The sequence below is a fragment of the Tribolium castaneum genome, chromosome 2 (genome assembly GCF_031307605.1).
Source record: "Tribolium castaneum strain GA2 chromosome 2, icTriCast1.1, whole genome shotgun sequence".
NCBI lineage: Eukaryota > Metazoa > Arthropoda > Insecta > Coleoptera > Tenebrionidae > Tribolium > Tribolium castaneum.
Genome location: NC_087395.1, coordinates 25,697,898 through 25,720,157, shown reverse-complemented (window position 1 = coordinate 25,720,157; position 22,260 = coordinate 25,697,898). Strand labels below are relative to the sequence as shown.

At 30.2% G+C, this 22,260-nt stretch overlaps 2 long non-coding RNA genes across 2 annotated transcripts; both read right to left on the bottom strand.

Annotated features, from left to right (window-relative positions):
* Positions 1 to 120: 120 nt before the first annotated feature.
* On the bottom strand, positions 121 to 15,429 carry LOC135265405 (uncharacterized). The gene is made up of 4 exons (XR_010333054.1): positions 15,097 to 15,429; positions 454 to 501; positions 342 to 407; positions 121 to 291 (listed from the first exon to the last, which is right to left on the bottom strand). It is a non-coding gene; the product is annotated as an uncharacterized LOC135265405 (long non-coding RNA).
* Positions 15,430 to 18,174: 2,745 nt separating this feature from the next.
* On the bottom strand, positions 18,175 to 21,468 carry LOC135265321 (uncharacterized). The gene is made up of 2 exons (XR_010332932.1): positions 19,511 to 21,468; positions 18,175 to 19,444 (listed from the first exon to the last, which is right to left on the bottom strand). It is a non-coding gene; the product is annotated as an uncharacterized LOC135265321 (long non-coding RNA).
* Positions 21,469 to 22,260: the final 792 nt, after the last annotated feature.

Sequence of the window (22,260 nt, the reverse complement as noted above, 5' to 3'; positions counted from 1 at the left end):
GCGCGATTTTTTAAATGTAATTACCGATTTCGTGCGATTTTTTAAAACACTTAAATTGTACATCATTTTTCCACTTACCTTTTTCTTCTATTTTTGTATTTGCCCCCCCAATAAAAGACACATTTCTCTAGCGTTTATTCATAAAACATAATCAATCACACAAATTTATAACAACGTTCAATAATAATTATTGTAAGTTAAAAAAAATAATTTCTGAAGAACCAGACGAAGAACGTCTTTGAAGTCTTCCGAATCCCGCTGGCCGGTCGCAACCAGTCCGTAAAGCAATCCCTAATAAATTAACATATAATAAATGCATAAAAAGTAAGTTTAAAACTTACCAGCTTTTGAGCTCTCAAAATTCTTAACTCCAAGCGGAGATTGCAATGGTTAGCACATTTGACGACCTAAGACGATTGTTAATTTTACTTCAACAACTTTAAAATTACTCACTGTTTAATGCAATCTTTGCATTCGTGTTGGGCGAGCAACAGTACGACCCTTGGAGGTGGAAGCAAAATATGTGATAAAAAAATAAAAAACAAAGAAATTATTTATGATTAATATAAATAAAAATAGTAAGAGCTGTATTTACAATCATCGAATAAATTTATTTATTTTTGAAAAAATAATAATTGTAACAATTATTGATATTACACGATACCACGATTAACAGACTTAACCGAAATTTATACGAGAATTGTAAAAGCTGCTCTAGGATTGAGGGATTGAGACTATTTGCAATGTACATAAAAAAATTTGATATATTTTAAAAATCCCCCTATGATGGTTAAAATTGTACACACACCAAAAATGAAAAAACAAATAAACCGAATCTAAGATTAATGTTACAAAATAAAACAAAAATATTTTCTGTACCCAAAATTACAAACCCAAAACCTCGGTTAATAAAAAAAAATAATATACTAAAGGCCGGTTTAAAAAAGACTGAATAGAAGTTAATTCGCAATTAGGATACCAATCAATTTAATCACGTGATCAGCAGTTTGACTGCAATTGGGTTAATGTAAACCGACCTTTATTATATTATAAAAAAAGTTAGAATTAATATAAATTTACCTACCAGATAAAGGAAAGTATGTACTTATAACAAGACTCGAGCTTTACATTAAATAAAATCCGCTACCGAAATCAGCCACCAAATTCATTAAATTAAGAAAAAAATATTGACAAAAAATCGCTTAAATTGGAAATAAATGAGAAAGCAATTGATGACTGTGATAATGTGACACCGTTAAAAAAACAAAAAGAAAAAACTATAAACGCGCATTATCCATAAAATATTTTATTCTCAGTCCAAATAATTCTTGCTGGTGCCATAATCGGCTAAATGGGCCAGTTGGTGATTTTAAATTGACCCACACTGTACCATCGAAAAGAAATGGTCTCGTGGCACAGTGCAGACACCACCAGGAAAAGGAAACAGTGTGATGATTATAATAAAAGACGGGAACGCCACTCAAACTCATGGCAAACAGGAAAAAAGCAGAGGCGGACGCGATGAAATTGACTGATCTAATTATGATCCTTGGGCTACCTAAGCAATTCTCTTAAATAAACAGGCAATGATTAATTTCCTTTTGCGACCATTTTTATTTTTTTTAATTTCTTTTATTTTTTTTTATTTTTTTAATTTTTTTTATTTTTTTAATTTTTTATTTTTTTTTTGTATTGTTTATGTATTTTTGTGAATTTTTTTTTTAATGAATGCAAAGCCATCCTAGAGAATGCCTGTATTTAGTGTACTATTTTATGCTCGCAGCATCTCCTCTACATATCTAAGATATGTATTTGCACGACAACTAATACCGTTTATAGGTATGTGTCTATCGAGGAGCATCAGCACGACTAACACACTCAAATTAATGAGATCGAGTCTTTATTCGATTTTACTACGAGCTTAGTACACCATTGATACATTAACAAATCTAGGGGTTTGCTATTTTTTTTTTTTTTTTTTTTGATTAATTTTGATACAATTTAGTCATAGGAAAATAATCAGTGCCCACTTATTCAAGAGAATCATACTAACCCACTTTTAAGAAATCATAATTAGATCAGTCAATTCCATCGAATCCAATTTTTTTTATTATTTCCTCCACTTTTCCCCCAACATGCCATGAGTTGGAGCGACGTTCACTTACGTCTTCTATTATAATCATCAGATAGTTTCCTTTTCCCAATGGTTCAGCACCATGCTACGAGACCATTTGTTTTCGATGCCACAATGTGAATTAATTCAAAATCCCCGGTTGGCCCAGTAGGCGATGATGACGCAAGCAAAAAATTACTTGGAGTGAGAGAATATCTCATAGCTAACTGCATTCATAGCTTTTTCTTGATTGATTTGAAAGTGAATTGACTGCAGTCATCATTAGCGGTTATATCTATTCCCATTTGAAGCGATAATATAACGGAGAAACAAAGAAAGAAAGAAAGAAAAAACGCGGTAAAAATTTAGAGAATTTTGTTGGCTACTTTCAGTAGTGGTGGAAAAAAAGTTATATCAGAACATGTGAACTTGAAACCTACTCCAAAGTACGACATACTTTCCTTTTTTATTAAAGATGTGTTTATCAATACGTAAAATTTAAAAGAAAAATAAAAAATAATTGCATTAAATAAATTCAAATCGTTAAGCACACCTCTATTAAGATGATACTGATGTTTATGTAGCATCAGAGTCTTTTGAAAATAGTTTATTGGTACAGAACGCCTCAAAATGAGAGTGAAAATTTATAAAAGTAATTAAATCAAGCCAATGATGCTACAAAAACAGCCAAAAGATTAAAACGAATTAATTATATATCTACAAATTCTAATTTGTTTAAATTATTCTTTAACTTTGAATTAAAATTTAAATCGTTTGCTGTAAACCTGTCTTTAATTACGAACGAAACAAATTAAAATAATTCTGAATTAAATTTTAATTGCTTGCGGTAAACCGGTCGTCCATGATTACAATCAAATTGTTTCAAATACTCGAATAAATTTAATTTAAATTCAGAATAAAATTTAATAAATAAATTAAACCGGCCGTGAAAGTGCATTCAAGTTCGTTTTCATTTAAATTTGTTTAAATTTAAACTTAAAGTGATTCGCGCTTCGAATTAAATTGAAAATAAAAACAAATTATTATTTAATTCGGAAATAAAATTTAATAAATAAATCAAACCGGCCGTGAAAGCGCATTCAAGTTCGTTTTCATTTAAATTTGTTTAAATTTTAACTTAAAGTGATTCGCGCTTCGAATTAAATTGAAAATAAAAACAAATTATTATTTAATTCGGAAATAAAATTTAATAAATAAATCAAACCGGCCGTGAAAGCGCATTCAAGTTCGTTTTCATTTGAATTTGTTTAAATTTAAAATTAAATTGATTCGCGCTTCGAATTAAATTGAAAATAAAAACAAATTATTATTTAATTCGGAAATAAAATTTAATAAATAAATCAAACCGGCCGTGAAAGCGCATTCAAGTTCGTTTTCATTTGAATTTGTTTAAATTTAAAATTAAATTGATTCGCGCTTCGAATTAAATTGAAAATAAAAACAAATTATTATTTAATTCGGAAATAAAATTTAATAAATAAATCAAACCGGCCGTGAAAGCGCATTTAAGTTCGTTTTCATTTGAATTTGTTTAAATTTAAACTTAAAGTGATTCGCGCTTCGAATTAAATTGAAAACGAAAATAAATTATTATTTAATTCGGAAATAAAATTTAATAAATAAATCAAACCGGCCGTGAAAGCGCATTCAAGTTCGTTTTCATTTGAATTTGTTTAAATTTAAACTTAAATTGATTCGCGCTACGAATTAAATTGAAAATAAAAACAAATTATTATTTAATTCGGAAATAAAATTTAATAAATAAATCAAACCGGCCGTGAAAGCGCATTCAAGTTCGTTTTCATTTGAATTTGTTTAAATTTAAACTTAAAGTGATTCGCGCTTCGAATTAAATTGAAAATAAAAACAAATTATTATTTAATTCGGAAATAAAATTTAATAAATAAATCAAACCGGCCGTGAAAGCGCATTCAAGTTCGTTTTCATTTGAATTTGTTTAAATTTAAAATTAAATTGATTCGCGCTTCGAATTAAATTGAAAACGAAAATAAATTATTATTTAATTCGGAAATAAAATTTAATAAATAAATCAAACCGGCCGTGAAAGCGCATTCAAGTTCGTTTTCATTTGAATTTGTTTAAATTTAAACTTAAAGTGATTCGCGCTTCGAATTAAATTGAAAACGAAAATAAATTATTATTTAATTCGGAAATAAAATTTAATAAATAAATCAAACCGGCCGTGAAAGCGCATTCAAGTTCGTTTTCATTTGAATTTGTTTAAATTTTAACTTAAAGTGATTCGCGCTTCGAATTAAATTGAAAACGAAAATAAATTATTATTTAATTCGGAAATAAAATTTAATAAATAAATCAAACCGGCCGTGAAAGCGCATTCAAGTTCGTTTTCATTTGAATTTGTTTAAATTTAAAATTAAATTGATTCGCGCTTCGAATTAAATTGAAAATAAAAACAAATTATTATTTAATTCGGAAATAAAATTTAATAAATAAATCAAACCGGCCGTGAAAGCGCATTCAAGTTCGTTTTCATTTGAATTTGTTTAAATTTAAACTTAAATTGATTCGCGCTACGAATTAAATTGAAAATAAAAACAAATTATTATTTAATTCGGAAATAAAATTTAATAAATAAATCAAACCGGCCGTGAAAGCGCATTCAAGTTCGTTTTCATTTGAATTTGTTTAAATTTAAACTTAAAGTGATTCGCGCTTCGAATTAAATTGAAAATAAAAACAAATTATTATTTAATTCGGAAATAAAATTTAATAAATAAATCAAACCGGCCGTGAAAGCGCATTCAAGTTCGTTTTCATTTGAATTTGTTTAAATTTTAACTTAAAGTGATTCGCGCTTCGAATTAAATTGAAAACGAAAACAAATTATTATTTAATTCGGAAATAAAATTTAATAAATAAATCAAACCGGCCGTGAAAGCGCATTCAAGTTCGTTTTCATTTGAATTTGTTTAAATTTAAACTTAAAGTGATTCGCGCTTCGAATTAAATTGAAAACGAAAATAAATTATTATTTAATTCGGAAATAAAATTTAATAAATAAATCAAACCGGCCGTGAAAGCGCATTCAAGTTCGTTTTCATTTGAATTTGTTTAAATTTTAACTTAAAGTGATTCGCGCTTCGAATTAAATTGAAAACGAAAATAAATTATTATTTAATTCGGAAATAAAATTTAATAAATAAATCAAACCGGCCGTGAAAGCGCATTCAAGTTCGTTTTCATTTGAATTTGTTTAAATTTAAACTTAAAGTGATTCGCGCTTCGAATTAAATTGAAAACGAAAATAAATTATTATTTAATTCGGAAATAAAATTTAATAAATAAATCAAACCGGCCGTGAAAGCGCATTCAAGTTCGTTTTCATTTGAATTTGTTTAAATTTAAAATTAAATTGATTCGCGCTTCGAATTAAATTCAAAATAAAAACAAATTATTATTTAATTCGGAAATAAAATTTAATAAATAAATCAAACCGGCCGTGAAAGCGCATTCAAGTTCGTTTTCATTTGAATTTGTTTAAATTTTAACTTAAAGTGATTCGCGCTTCGAATTAAATTGAAAACGAAAACAAATTATTATTTAATTCGGAAATAAAATTTAATAAATAAATCAAACCGGCCGTGAAAGCGCATTCAAGTTCGTTTTCATTTGAATTTGTTTAAATTTTAACTTAAAGTGATTCGCGCTTCGAATTAAATTGAAAACGAAAACAAATTATTATTTAATTCGGAAATAAAATTTAATAAATAAATCAAACCGGCCGTGAAAGCGCATTCAAGTTCGTTTTCATTTGAATTTGTTTAAATTTTAACTTAAAGTGATTCGCGCTTCGAATTAAATTGAAAACGAAAACAAATTATTATTTAATTCGGAAATAAAATTTAATAAATAAATCAAACCGGCCGTGAAAGCGCATTCAAGTTCGTTTTCATTTGAATTTGTTTAAATTTTAACTTAAAGTGATTCGCGCTTCGAATTAAATTGAAAACGAAAACAAATTATTATTTAATTCGGAAATAAAATTTAATAAATAAATCAAACCGGCCGTGAAAGCGCATTCAAGTTCGTTTTCATTTGAATTTGTTTAAATTTAAAATTAAATTGATTCGCGCTTCGAATTAAATTCAAAATAAAAACAAATTATTATTTAATTCGGAAATAAAATTTAATAAATAAATCAAACCGGCCGTGAAAGCGCATTCAAGTTCGTTTTCATTTGAATTTGTTTAAATTTAAAATTAAATTGATTCGCGCTTCGAATTAAATTGAAAATAAAAACAAATTATTATTTAATTCGGAAATAAAATTTAATAAATAAATCAAACCGGCCGTGAAAGCGCATTCAAGTTCGTTTTCATTTGAATTTGTTTAAATTTAAACTTAAAGTGATTCGCGCTTCGAATTAAATTGAAAACGAAAATAAATTATTATTTAATTCGGAAATAAAATTTAATAAATAAATCAAACCGGCCGTGAAAGCGCATTCAAGTTCGTTTTCATTTGAATTTGTTTAAATTTAAAATTAAATTGATTCGCGCTTCGAATTAAATTGAAAATAAAAACAAATTATTATTTAATTCGGAAATAAAATTTAATAAATAAATCAAACCGGCCGTGAAAGCGCATTCAAGTTCGTTTTCATTTGAATTTGTTTAAATTTAAACTTAAATTGATTCGCGCTACGAATTAAATTGAAAATAAAAACAAATTATTATTTAATTCGGAAATAAAATTTAATAAATAAATCAAACCGGCCGTGAAAGCGCATTCAAGTTCGTTTTCATTTGAATTTGTTTAAATTTAAACTTAAAGTGATTCGCGCTTCGAATTAAATTGAAAATAAAAACAAATTATTATTTAATTCGGAAATAAAATTTAATAAATAAATCAAACCGGCCGTGAAAGCGCATTCAAGTTCGTTTTCATTTGAATTTGTTTAAATTTAAACTTAAAGTGATTCGCGCTTCGAATTAAATTGAAAACGAAAATAAATTATTATTTAATTCGGAAATAAAATTTAATAAATAAATCAAACCGGCCGTGAAAGCGCATTCAAGTTCGTTTTCATTTGAATTTGTTTAAATTTAAACTTAAATTGATTCGCGCTTCGAATTAAATTGAAAACGAAAATAAATTATTATTTAATTCGGAAATAAAATTTAATAAATAAATCAAACCGGCCGTGAAAGCGCATTCAAGTTCGTTTTCATTTGAATTTGTTTAAATTTAAACTTAAATTGATTCGCGCTACGAATTAAATTGAAAATAAAAACAAATTATTATTTAATTCGGAAATAAAATTTAATAAATAAATCAAACCGGCCGTGAAAGCGCATTCAAGTTCGTTTTCATTTGAATTTGTTTAAATTTAAACTTAAATTGATTCGCGCTTCGAATTAAATTGAAAATAAAAACAAATTATTATTTAATTCGGAAATAAAATTTAATAAATAAATCAAACCGGCCGTGAAAGCGCATTCAAGTTCGTTTTCATTTGAATTTGTTTAAATTTAAACTTAAAGTGATTCGCGCTTCGAATTAAATTGAAAACGAAAATAAATTATTATTTAATTCGGAAATAAAATTTAATAAATAAATCAAACCGGCCGTGAAAGCGCATTCAAGTTCGTTTTCATTTGAATTTGTTTAAATTTAAACTTAAATTGATTCGCGCTTCGAATTAAATTGAAAACGAAAATAAATTATTATTTAATTCGGAAATAAAATTTAATAAATAAATCAAACCGGCCGTGAAAGCGCATTCAAGTTCGTTTTCATTTGAATTTGTTTAAATTTAAACTTAAATTGATTCGCGCTTCGAATTAAATTGAAAACGAAAATAAATTATTATTTAATTCGGAAATAAAATTTAATAAATAAATCAAACCGGCCGTGAAAGCGCATTCAAGTTCGTTTTCATTTGAATTTGTTTAAATTTAAACTTAAATTGATTCGCGCTTCGAATTAAATTGAAAACGAAAATAAATTATTATTTAATTCGGAAATAAAATTTAATAAATAAATCAAACCGGCCGTGAAAGCGCATTCAAGTTCGTTTTCATTTGAATTTGTTTAAATTTAAACTTAAAGTGATTCGCGCTTCGAATTAAATTGAAAATAAAAACAAATTATTATTTAATTCGGAAATAAAATTTAATAAATAAATCAAACCGGCCGTGAAAGCGCATTCAAGTTCGTTTTCATTTGAATTTGTTTAAATTTAAACTTAAAGTGATTCGCGCTTCGAATTAAATTGAAAACGAAAATAAATTATTATTTAATTCGGAAATAAAATTTAATAAATAAATCAAACCGGCCGTGAAAGCGCATTCAAGTTCGTTTTCATTTGAATTTGTTTAAATTTAAACTTAAATTGATTCGCGCTTCGAATTAAATTGAAAACGAAAATAAATTATTATTTAATTCGGAAATAAAATTTAATAAATAAATCAAACCGGCCGTGAAAGCGCATTCAAGTTCGTTTTCATTTGAATTTGTTTAAATTTAAACTTAAAGTGATTCGCGCTTCGAATTAAATTGAAAACGAAAATAAATTATTATTTAATTCGGAAATAAAATTTAATAAATAAATCAAACCGGCCGTGAAAGCGCATTCAAGTTCGTTTTCATTTGAATTTGTTTAAATTTAAACTTAAATTGATTCGCGCTTCGAATTAAATTGAAAACGAAAATAAATTATTATTTAATTCGGAAATAAAATTTAATAAATAAATCAAACCGGCCGTGAAAGCGCATTCAAGTTCGTTTTCATTTGAATTTGTTTAAATTTAAACTTAAAGTGATTCGCGCTTCGAATTAAATTGAAAACGAAAATAAATTATTATTTAATTCGGAAATAAAATTTAATAAATAAATCAAACCGGCCGTGAAAGCGCATTCAAGTTCGTTTTCATTTGAATTTGTTTAAATTTTAACTTAAAGTGATTCGCGCTTCGAATTAAATTGAAAACGAAAACAAATTATTATTTAATTCGGAAATAAAATTTAATAAATAAATCAAACCGGCCGTGAAAGCGCATTCAAGTTCGTTTTCATTTGAATTTGTTTAAATTTTAACTTAAAGTGATTCGCGCTTCGAATTAAATTGAAAACGAAAACAAATTATTATTTAATTCGGAAATAAAATTTAATAAATAAATCAAACCGGCCGTGAAAGCGCATTCAAGTTCGTTTTCATTTGAATTTGTTTAAATTTAAAATTAAATTGATTCGCGCTTCGAATTAAATTGAAAATAAAAACAAATTATTATTTAATTCGGAAATAAAATTTAATAAATAAATCAAACCGGCCGTGAAAGCGCATTCAAGTTCGTTTTCATTTGAATTTGTTTAAATTTAAAATTAAATTGATTCGCGCTTCGAATTAAATTGAAAATAAAAACAAATTATTATTTAATTCGGAAATAAAATTTAATAAATAAATCAAACCGGCCGTGAAAGCGCATTTAAGTTCGTTTTCATTTGAATTTGTTTAAATTTAAACTTAAAGTGATTCGCGCTTCGAATTAAATTGAAAACGAAAATAAATTATTATTTAATTCGGAAATAAAATTTAATAAATAAATCAAACCGGCCGTGAAAGCGCATTCAAGTTCGTTTTCATTTGAATTTGTTTAAATTTAAACTTAAAGTGATTCGCGCTTCGAATTAAATTGAAAACGAAAATAAATTATTATTTAATTCGGAAATAAAATTTAATAAATAAATCAAACCGGCCGTGAAAGCGCATTCAAGTTCGTTTTCATTTGAATTTGTTTAAATTTAAACTTAAAGTGATTCGCGCTTCGAATTAAATTGAAAACGAAAATAAATTATTATTTAATTCGGAAATAAAATTTAATAAATAAATCAAACCGGCCGTGAAAGCGCATTCAAGTTCGTTTTCATTTGAATTTGTTTAAATTTAAAATTAAATTGATTCGCGCTTCGAATTAAATTGAAAATAAAAACAAATTATTATTTAATTCGGAAATAAAATTTAATAAATAAATCAAACCGGCCGTGAAAGCGCATTTAAGTTCGTTTTCATTTGAATTTGTTTAAATTTAAACTTAAAGTGATTCGCGCTTCGAATTAAATTGAAAACGAAAATAAATTATTATTTAATTCGGAAATAAAATTTAATAAATAAATCAAACCGGCCGTGAAAGCGCATTCAAGTTCGTTTTCATTTGAATTTGTTTAAATTTAAAATTAAATTGATTCGCGCTTCGAATTAAATTGAAAATAAAAACAAATTATTATTTAATTCGGAAATAAAATTTAATAAATAAATCAAACCGGCCGTGAAAGCGCATTCAAGTTCGTTTTCATTTGAATTTGTTTAAATTTAAACTTAAATTGATTCGCGCTTCGAATTAAATTGAAAACGAAAATAAATTATTATTTAATTCGGAAATAAAATTTAATAAATAAATCAAACCGGCCGTGAAAGCGCATTCAAGTTCGTTTTCATTTGAATTTGTTTAAATTTAAACTTAAATTGATTCGCGCTTCGAATTAAATTGAAAACGAAAATAAATTATTATTTAATTCGGAAATAAAATTTAATAAATAAATCAAACCGGCCGTGAAAGCGCATTCAAGTTCGTTTTCATTTGAATTTGTTTAAATTTAAACTTAAAGTGATTCGCGCTTCGAATTAAATTGAAAATAAAAACAAATTATTATTTAATTCGGAAATAAAATTTAATAAATAAATCAAACCGGCCGTGAAAGCGCATTCAAGTTCGTTTTCATTTGAATTTGTTTAAATTTAAACTTAAAGTGATTCGCGCTTCGAATTAAATTGAAAATAAAAACAAATTATTATTTAATTCGGAAATAAAATTTAATAAATAAATCAAACCGGCCGTGAAAGCGCATTCAAGTTCGTTTTCATTTGAATTTGTTTAAATTTAAACTTAAAGTGATTCGCGCTTCGAATTAAATTGAAAACGAAAATAAATTATTATTTAATTCGGAAATAAAATTTAATAAATAAATCAAACCGGCCGTGAAAGCGCATTCAAGTTCGTTTTCATTTGAATTTGTTTAAATTTAAACTTAAAGTGATTCGCGCTTCGAATTAAATTGAAAATAAAAACAAATTATTATTTAATTCGGAAATAAAATTTAATAAATAAATCAAACCGGCCGTGAAAGCGCATTCAAGTTCGTTTTCATTTGAATTTGTTTAAATTTAAACTTAAAGTGATTCGCGCTTCGAATTAAATTGAAAACGAAAATAAATTATTATTTAATTCGGAAATAAAATTTAATAAATAAATCAAACCGGCCGTGAAAGCGCATTCAAGTTCGTTTTCATTTGAATTTGTTTAAATTTAAACTTAAAGTGATTCGCGCTTCGAATTAAATTGAAAATAAAAACAAATTATTATTTAATTCGGAAATAAAATTTAATAAATAAATCAAACCGGCCGTGAAAGCGCATTCAAGTTCGTTTTCATTTGAATTTGTTTAAATTTAAACTTAAAGTGATTCGCGCTTCGAATTAAATTGAAAACGAAAATAAATTATTATTTAATTCGGAAATAAAATTTAATAAATAAATCAAACCGGCCGTGAAAGCGCATTCAAGTTCGTTTTCATTTGAATTTGTTTAAATTTAAACTTAAAGTGATTCGCGCTTCGAATTAAATTGAAAATAAAAACAAATTATTATTTAATTCGGAAATAAAATTTAATAAATAAATCAAACCGGCCGTGAAAGCGCATTCAAGTTCGTTTTCATTTGAATTTGTTTAAATTTAAACTTAAAGTGATTCGCGCTTCGAATTAAATTGAAAATAAAAACAAATTATTATTTAATTCGGAAATAAAATTTAATAAATAAATCAAACCGGCCGTGAAAGCGCATTCAAGTTCGTTTTCATTTGAATTTGTTTAAATTTAAACTTAAAGTGATTCGCGCTTCGAATTAAATTGAAAATAAAAACAAATTATTATTTAATTCGGAAATAAAATTTAATAAATAAATCAAACCGGCCGTGAAAGCGCATTCAAGTTCGTTTTCATTTGAATTTGTTTAAATTTAAACTTAAAGTGATTCGCGCTTCGAATTAAATTGAAAACGAAAATAAATTATTATTTAATTCGGAAATAAAATTTAATAAATAAATCAAACCGGCCGTGAAAGCGCATTCAAGTTCGTTTTCATTTGAATTTGTTTAAATTTAAACTTAAAGTGATTCGCGCTTCGAATTAAATTGAAAATAAAAACAAATTATTATTTAATTCGGAAATAAAATTTAATAAATAAATCAAACCGGCCGTGAAAGCGCATTCAAGTTCGTTTTCATTTGAATTTGTTTAAATTTAAACTTAAAGTGATTCGCGCTTCGAATTAAATTGAAAACGAAAATAAATTATTATTTAATTCGGAAATAAAATTTAATAAATAAATCAAACCGGCCGTGAAAGCGCATTCAAGTTCGTTTTCATTTGAATTTGTTTAAATTTAAACTTAAAGTGATTCGCGCTTCGAATTAAATTGAAAACGAAAATAAATTATTATTTAATTCGGAAATAAAATTTAATAAATAAATCAAACCGGCCGTGAAAGCGCATTCAAGTTCGTTTTCATTTGAATTTGTTTAAATTTAAACTTAAAGTGATTCGCGCTTCGAATTAAATTGAAAACGAAAATAAATTATTATTTAATTCGGAAATAAAATTTAATAAATAAATCAAACCGGCCGTGAAAGCGCATTCAAGTTCGTTTTCATTTGAATTTGTTTAAATTTAAACTTAAAGTGATTCGCGCTTCGAATTAAATTGAAAACGAAAATAAATTATTATTTAATTCGGAAATAAAATTTAATAAATAAATCAAACCGGCCGTGAAAGCGCATTCAAGTTCGTTTTCATTTGAATTTGTTTAAATTTAAACTTAAATTGATTCGCGCTTCGAATTAAATTGAAAACGAAAATAAATTATTATTTAATTCGGAAATAAAATTTAATAAATAAATCAAACCGGCCGTGAAAGCGCATTCAAGTTCGTTTTCATTTGAATTTGTTTAAATTTAAACTTAAATTGATTCGCGCTTCGAATTAAATTGAAAACGAAAATAAATTATTATTTAATTCGGAAATAAAATTTAATAAATAAATCAAACCGGCCGTGAAAGCGCATTCAAGTTCGTTTTCATTTGAATTTGTTTAAATTTAAACTTAAATTGATTCGCGCTTCGAATTAAATTGAAAATAAAAACAAATTATTATTTAATTCGGAAATAAAATTTAATAAATAAATCAAACCGGCCGTGAAAGCGCATTCAAGTTCGTTTTCATTTGAATTTGTTTAAATTTAAAATTAAATTGATTCGCGCTTCGAATTAAATTGAAAATAAAAACAAATTATTATTTAATTCGGAAATAAAATTTAATAAATAAATCAAACCGGCCGTGAAAGCGCATTCAAGTTCGTTTTCATTTGAATTTGTTTAAATTTAAACTTAAAGTGATTCGCGCTTCGAATTAAATTGAAAACGAAAATAAATTATTATTTAATTCGGAAATAAAATTTAATAAATAAATCAAACCGGCCGTGAAAGCGCATTCAAGTTCGTTTTCATTTGAATTTGTTTAAATTTAAACTTAAATTGATTCGCGCTTCGAATTAAATTGAAAATAAAAACAAATTATTATTTAATTCGGAAATAAAATTTAATAAATAAATCAAACCGGCCGTGAAAGCGCATTCAAGTTCGTTTTCATTTGAATTTGTTTAAATTTAAACTTAAAGTGATTCGCGCTTCGAATTAAATTGAAAACGAAAATAAATTATTATTTAATTCGGAAATAAAATTTAATAAATAAATCAAACCGGCCGTGAAAGCGCATTCAAGTTCGTTTTCATTTGAATTTGTTTAAATTTAAACTTAAATTGATTCGCGCTTCGAATTAAATTGAAAATAAAAACAAATTATTATTTAATTCGGAAATAAAATTTAATAAATAAATCAAACCGGCCGTGAAAGCGCATTCAAGTTCGTTTTCATTTGAATTTGTTTAAATTTAAACTTAAAGTGATTCGCGCTTCGAATTAAATTGAAAATAAAAACAAATTATTATTTAATTCGGAAATAAAATTTAATAAATAAATCAAACCGGCCGTGAAAGCGCATTCAAGTTCGTTTTCATTTGAATTTGTTTAAATTTAAACTTAAAGTGATTCGCGCTTCGAATTAAATTGAAAACGAAAATAAATTATTATTTAATTCGGAAATAAAATTTAATAAATAAATCAAACCGGCCGTGAAAGCGCATTCAAGTTCGTTTTCATTTGAATTTGTTTAAATTTAAACTTAAAGTGATTCGCGCTTCGAATTAAATTGAAAACGAAAATAAATTATTATTTAATTCGGAAATAAAATTTAATAAATAAATCAAACCGGCCGTGAAAGCGCATTCAAGTTCGTTTTCATTTGAATTTGTTTAAATTTAAACTTAAAGTGATTCGCGCTTCGAATTAAATTGAAAACGAAAATAAATTATTATTTAATTCGGAAATAAAATTTAATAAATAAATCAAACCGGCCGTGAAAGCGCATTCAAGTTCGTTTTCATTTGAATTTGTTTAAATTTAAACTTAAAGTGATTCGCGCTTCGAATTAAATTGAAAACGAAAATAAATTATTATTTAATTCGGAAATAAAATTTAATAAATAAATCAAACCGGCCGTGAAAGCGCATTCAAGTTCGTTTTCATTTAAATTTGTTTAAATTTAAACTTAAAGTGATTCGCGCTTCGAATTAAATTGAAAACAATAACAAATTAACCGGCCCTTGACTGCAATTAAATTCGAATACTTGAATAAATTTGATTTACGTTCAAAATTAAAATTTAACAAATAAATTAAACCGGCCGCGAGATTGTCCCGTTTCGAAATTAAAGTTTAATTCGCGCCCCAATTTAATAAAAGTATACTTGCGGTTAAAAGGTCCCTTGTACAAAATATCCTTAAAATTTCACAGCACAACACAGCACAGAATCACTTTAATTAATTCACGTCGCGGTCGCGGTCGCGGTTTAATAATTTATTTAATAATTTAACAAACAGACGCACACGCACAGACACACGTCCGACCGCTTCGAGAGCCAGCGGAAAACTGCCGTTGTCACGCAACGGCTGACGTACCGGTCAAAAAACTACACGCGCGTCCGATCGGTGCACGTGTACGAGGGCGCCTCAACAGTTATTGTGCCCGCCACTGAATTAAATTCAATTTTAAAATAGAAAATTATATTTTTTTCAAACAGCCCTCTAACACGTGGACACACTGAGTGTAACAAGAATGTTGAAAATTTAATAAATGTCCACGAAATCACCTGTTCAACTTTCAATTACTTTTAAAATGCCCCCGTATTAGAAAATCAATAGTCTGGTGACGTTTGTGATGTTTTAGTGGAAATAAAGCGCGCCAACATGAAATAATTTTGTACGCGGGTGGACTAAAATTCATTCGATGAAATATACGAGGGCCGTTTGTTGTAAATTTTAATTAAAACTTCCTAATTGTGTGATGATTAATTCGCCGAATTGTTGACTGTAATATTTGTCACATTTCAATCTATTTTGCGCAAGTTTAATTCTAAAATTAAACAAATTTTAACATTTCAATCTGACAACATAGTTTACTGAACGTTTTCATTCCTAATTTCTGTAATAAGACTTTGGAAATTAAAATTAAAAATTAAATACTCCACGTGTATTTTTAGATAAGTAATTAATTGTTATTAATTAATGCTAAAACCTAATTTTTTAATTTTTCAAATAATTTTTTAAACAAATAAATTAAAAAACTTTATTATAACCAATTTCAAGTCATAGTAGAATTTTACAATAGCGTATATGAATTTTGTGGAGTAAAATAACGCACAAATTGACAGTTTTTGCATTAAAAATCAGCGACAAATTTTGAGCCAAGAAAACACACCAGAAATTCCCAATTTGTGCACTATTTCACTCCAAAAAATGGAAATGCGTTGTTGCAAAATTCTGAACTGGCTTTTTTCTAAAGTTTCATTAGGTAAAAAAATAAGAAAAGCAACGATTTAAGGGTTGAACTCATTCTGGTGAGCTGGTTTGGTAGGCAACCAACAATACAATGATAAAAATTGTTCTACGACGTCCATAAAAATGTCAGGGCATACTGCGAGCTTTTTTTAATAATAAACACCAGAAATAAGGCATTTTAGCGCACGTTTTCTCCCATAAAAGCATTATATTTCTATTGTGAAGCTCATTATTCAATGCCTTAATTTAGCAAATTCAAAAGCCAACTAAAATTTCATAGATTTAGACCATGGCCACCTAAAATCTAAATATCTAGAAAGAAGTCACATTATAACAGTGCTATTTGGGCAAGTTTAAAACTAAATTAAACTAATTTTTAAATTTCAATCTGACAAATTTAACCCGACATAACAATGTTCTTGAGTACCTATATAAATTGTTCTTATTTCCATCAGTTAAAATTTATGAAGCATTTAAATGTCTTAAAGTGATTCAAAGTTAATATTTTGAACAATTATAAAAAAAATCCCTCAATTTTCAAAATTCGAACTAAATCCATTAGTTAATTAAATTAACTAATCGTGGATTAATATCGAAATTTTGTAATGAGTACCGATCTGGTCCGCTGGAAACAGTATTATTGGTTGCATATTTACGAAAATTCTGAATAAACTGACATAATTGACAGTTGACCGAAATGTAACCCCAAAAATGTACAAAAGTGACAAACTTCAAATGTAAAGTTTATTATTGTGAATAATAATAATAATTACCAACATGTCCACATTACCGTGCGTCTGCAACATGTTTCAAGTGTCCAAGAAAACACACCAGAAATTCCCAATTTGTGCACTATTTCACTCCAAAAATGGAAATGCGTTGTTGCAAAATTCTGAACTGGCTTTTTTTCTAAAGTTTCATTAGGTAAAAAAATAAGAAAAGCAACGATTTAAGGGTTGAGTTCATTCTGGTGAGCTGGTTTGGCAGGCAACCAACAATACAATGATAAAAATTGTTCTACGACGTCCGTAAAAATGTCAGTGCATACTGCGAGTTTTTTTTTAATAATAAACACCAGAAATAAGGCATTTTAGCGCACGTTTTCTCCCATAAAAGCATTATATTTCGATTTTGAAGCTTATTATTTGTTAGGGTTTGTGGAGCAATGAATGATATATAAAGTGATTTAGCAACAACGATTTATTTAACTAAAGACTACTTGCTTCTTGTTTGACGCCATTTCAAACATTAAACATATCACCAACTTAACAAAAGTCACTAACACTAACTGTATAATTGGTTGTATAGCGTGCTGAATTGTATCTTAACATTATTCAATGCCTTAACTTAGTAAATTCAAAAGCGAACTTCGTAATTTAGTCATCATTTTCAAATAACTGTGCCCTTTATAATTATTTTATTGTGCTGAGACCATTCGGGCCTTTACACCTTATGCAACCAACATTTCAGCACAATTTTTTTTCTCTTTTTTTTTTCTTTTCCATTTAACGAGCCAAGCATTCAATATTTAAATTATTTTCTTCATCAAAAATCTCACAACGTTTTAAAATACAAGTTGAGAAGCTTCTTTGCGTCACATTTCGACCCTCGAAGAGACGATTTTACCCAACCACCGGATGTGAAACAAAAGAGCAGGTAGCGAGGGCCTGAAAAACACCACATTCCTCAAATTCCAAGGGGAGAAAGCTGATTCCAGATGGCGGACTTTTCTATTGTTTTACCCTTATTAAATCGTTAATTCTCTGCATTACTAACCAGGGAAAAACCTAATCTAAATCAAATTCACAAGAGGAAGCCCTAAGCTCGAAATCGCCGATCTTTGATACCGCTTGAGGTACATTTCGATTCATCCCCATTTTATATCAAACAAAATCGTCACGGATTGAATCAAACCTGCAAACTTCATTCAACATACAACTCCAAACCTCATTCAGCTTAAGACACGAGAAAATTATCAAGAATCAAGCAGAATAAACCCGAAGAAAGCTCTTTTATTCCGCGTGGAAACGCTTTTATTAATTAATTGGCGATTGAGGAATAAATACGTCGATTCTATCACATCTCGACATCACCCAGAGACGTTTGCAAACTTCCTGTCAATCCTTCGAAGATATTAACGCATTGTTTATCAACTTTAAACAATATTTCTTGTTAGTCACGTAGGCCACAGAACCAGTGACGTCACGCAACCCCTATAAATAGTTGCCGCTTGGAAGAGGAAAATCAGACAGTGTTTGTACGTCTTTTCGGAGACAACGCTTGCACTCGTCTCACTGCTGTAGTTGAGCTTCTTTGTCTTCGACGGGTTGAGCCAACTAGCTTTGCGTTCCAAACTCATTTTTTCCACCGACGGGTCGGAAAGACTGTTTGGAGTAACTCCTGGTGCTGGATGTAAATCCTTGGCAGCTTCTTAGTCTCCGACGGGTTGAGCGCCAACTTCAAATAAAGGATTGATTCAGTTACCAACTTAATTCAGGTGCAGCTTCTTTGTCTTCGACGGGTTGAGCGCACCAGCCGCCAGTTTTGTTGAGCTTCTTTGTCTGCGACGGGTTGAGCCAACTAACTCGCGAAGCCGATCAATCTCTCCCGCCGACGGGTTGGAAAGATTGATTGAGAAATATTCTCCTGGAGTTGAACGAAAATCTCAGGCAGCTTCTTAGTCTCCGACGGGTTGAGCGCCTCTTCAAAAGATGAGATTGGTTCAACTTTCAGCTGGGGTTTTTCACCATGGCAGCTTCTTTGTCTGCGACGGGTTGAGCGCCAAACGGTGAAATGTACCTCGAGAGATACCTCCAGGTCTCACAGAGGCAAACTCTTCGTCACACCACCAGGATCACCACCTTCAACGGTTGGAAGTCTCAGGGGAGGATCTTTATCTAACTCTTTTCTTTTTCAGGGCGTTAATTAATCCTTTCTTTTACAGAGCGTTAATTAATCTTTTCTTTTACAGAGCGTTAATTATTCTTTTCCACAGGGCGCAAACTTAATCCTTTCTTGTCATTTATTTTATTTTTACTAGACTTTCGCTTACTGTAAAAATACTTAAGTTTAGTTAGGTGCACGTGATATGTACGTGTTGAATTTGACGAGAGCTCTTTTGCTTAATTAAAACAAACTGTTGATTACGAAGGCTTAATTTGGCTGCATGTTTGAGTAGTAACTATCTTTCTGTCTCCCTTTGGAACTTGCCATCACACTAGGGAAAAAGACCTCGGCAGTCCCAGTGAGTGCAATGGCCCAACTACAAAACATGCCAATTCAAAAGAGAGCCTAGCTTTTCCCCCGGGGCTTGGGGAGAGATGTATACCCAAGGTTAGGGAATGGAGAGCACACGGTGGTCGGAACCTCTGGGAGTCCCTCTTGCAACCGTCTTTCTAGAATCACCAGGTTGGGTCCGAGTAATCAACTTTGCATTCAAATTTCCCGCTCAGTTCTCCGAGATTCAACACTCGATTAGCTGGTTGCCTAGGATTAGTGTTTAACTTGTTGTCTATACTCACTTCTGAATTGTATAACGTGTTGCATACTATCACCAATGACTGTAAATTTAGTGAATAAACATTTTGGGCCGAACTCTTTGCGTTTTCCTTTCCCAGACACACAGTGCTTGAAATAACGAATCTCCAAATCTACACGACAACGTAGCGGTCCTCCAAACAATCTCTAGACGATCACCTCAAAACTAAATATTTTGACAAGGCCAGACCCCCGAACGGTTACAGTGGTGCCGTGACCAGGATTTCAAGCTTTAAAACTGTGTGTTGAAGGAAAGGAAATTTGCGCTAATGGAGTTCACTTGAAATTATTAGTTAGGGTAAATGTTTCTCTCTCTAGGGAATGCAGCCACGGATCACCAGCTTCTTTGGAGACAAGTTTCGACTTTCAGTTTTTTAACCACCTTTCAGGGAATTTAGCTAGCAATGTTCTCCACCACCGGCAGGACCTTCAGCCAACCCACGGGGCCGATGCATCAACATCGAGAAGGACACCGCCGCCATTTTCCAGAAGGACTCAGAAAAAGGACCAGACGCCACGAGGAATCCGAGAAGGACAAGAACCCACAAGGACTTCGAAGGAAGTCAGGAATTCGCAAGAATTTTGGGAAAGGAGCAAATCCACAAGGTCTCCAAGGGAAAACAGAAGCCATTTTACAACAGAGGAGATCAGTCCACAAGGGCCTCAGAAGAAAAGAAAACCATTTTCCAAGCAGTGGGAAGAAAAGGAAAAGGCACAGGGACTTCCAGAAAGGAATTTTGCAATCAGGGGAGTATCACGACCAAGACGAAGGGAAGGCCGAAAATACAGCCACTGCCGGGAGAAGGAACCGGGATCTTTTCGCAATCAGGGGAGCAAGCTACACCAAGAGGAGGAAACCACCAACGAACTGAATCAACGCCCGGTGCCGAATCCCAGGGGAGTTGAATTGAGGTGAAGCAATCGAAGAAAGGAACCAATTGAAATCATCTCCAAATTTTTGCGAGATATCAGGGTCTTGCCAAATCATCTGTTTGGGATCGTTTCCAATTCCAACAAGGACCGGACCTCCATGTTATATTCACCCTCGTTCCACTGAAAAATTTCGAAGTTCCTGGTTTCTTATCTTTTCCTTCTCATCTTTCAGTACAACGAGCAGGGGAGACTGAGACCATTCGGGCCTTTACACCTTATGCAACCAACATTTCAGCACAATTTTTTTTCTCTTTTTTTTTTCTTTTCCATTTAACGAGCCAAGCATTCAATATTTAAATTATTTTCTTCATCAAAAATCTCACAACGTTTTAAAATACAAGTTGAGAAGCTTCTTTGCGTCACATTTCGACCCTCGAAGAGACGATTTTACCCAACCACCGGATGTGAAACAAAAGAGCAGGTAGCGAGGGCCTGAAAAACACCACATTCCTCAAATTCCAAGGGGAGAAAGCTGATTCCAGATGGCGGACTTTTCTATTGTTTTACCCTTATTAAATCGTTAATTCTCTGCATTACTAACCAGGGAAAAACCTAATCTAAATCAAATTCACAAGAGGAAGCCCTAAGCTCGAAATCGCCGATCTTTGATACCGCTTGAGGTACATTTCGATTCATCCCCATTTTATATCAAACAAAATCGTCACGGATTGAATCAAACCTGCAAACTTCATTCAACATACAACTCCAAACCTCATTCAGCTTAAGACACGAGAAAATTATCAAGAATCAAGCAGAATAAACCCGAAGAAAGCTCTTTTATTCCGCGTGGAAACGCTTTTATTAATTAATTGGCGATTGAGGAATAAATACGTCGATTCTATCACATCTCGACATCACCCAGAGACGTTTGCAAACTTCCTGTCAATCCTTCGAAGATATTAACGCATTGTTTATCAACTTTAAACAATATTTCTTGTTAGTCACGTAGGCCACAGAACCAGTGACGTCACGCAACCCCTATAAATAGTTGCCGCTTGGAAGAGGAAAATCAGACAGTGTTTGTACGTCTTTTCGGAGACAACGCTTGCACTCGTCTCACTGCTGTAGTTGAGCTTCTTTGTCTTCGACGGGTTGAGCCAACTAGCTTTGCGTTCCAAACTCATTTTTTCCACCGACGGGTCGGAAAGACTGTTTGGAGTAACTCCTGGTGCTGGATGTAAATCCTTGGCAGCTTCTTAGTCTCCGACGGGTTGAGCGCCAACTTCAAATAAAGGATTGATTCAGTTACCAACTTAATTCAGGTGCAGCTTCTTTGTCTTCGACGGGTTGAGCGCACCAGCCGCCAGTTTTGTTGAGCTTCTTTGTCTGCGACGGGTTGAGCCAACTAACTCGCGAAGCCGATCAATCTCTCCCGCCGACGGGTTGGAAAGATTGATTGAGAAATATTCTCCTGGAGTTGAACGAAAATCTCAGGCAGCTTCTTAGTCTCCGACGGGTTGAGCGCCTCTTCAAAAGATGAGATTGGTTCAACTTTCAGCTGGGGTTTTTCACCATGGCAGCTTCTTTGTCTGCGACGGGTTGAGCGCCAAACGGTGAAATGTACCTCGAGAGATACCTCCAGGTCTCACAGAGGCAAACTCTTCGTCA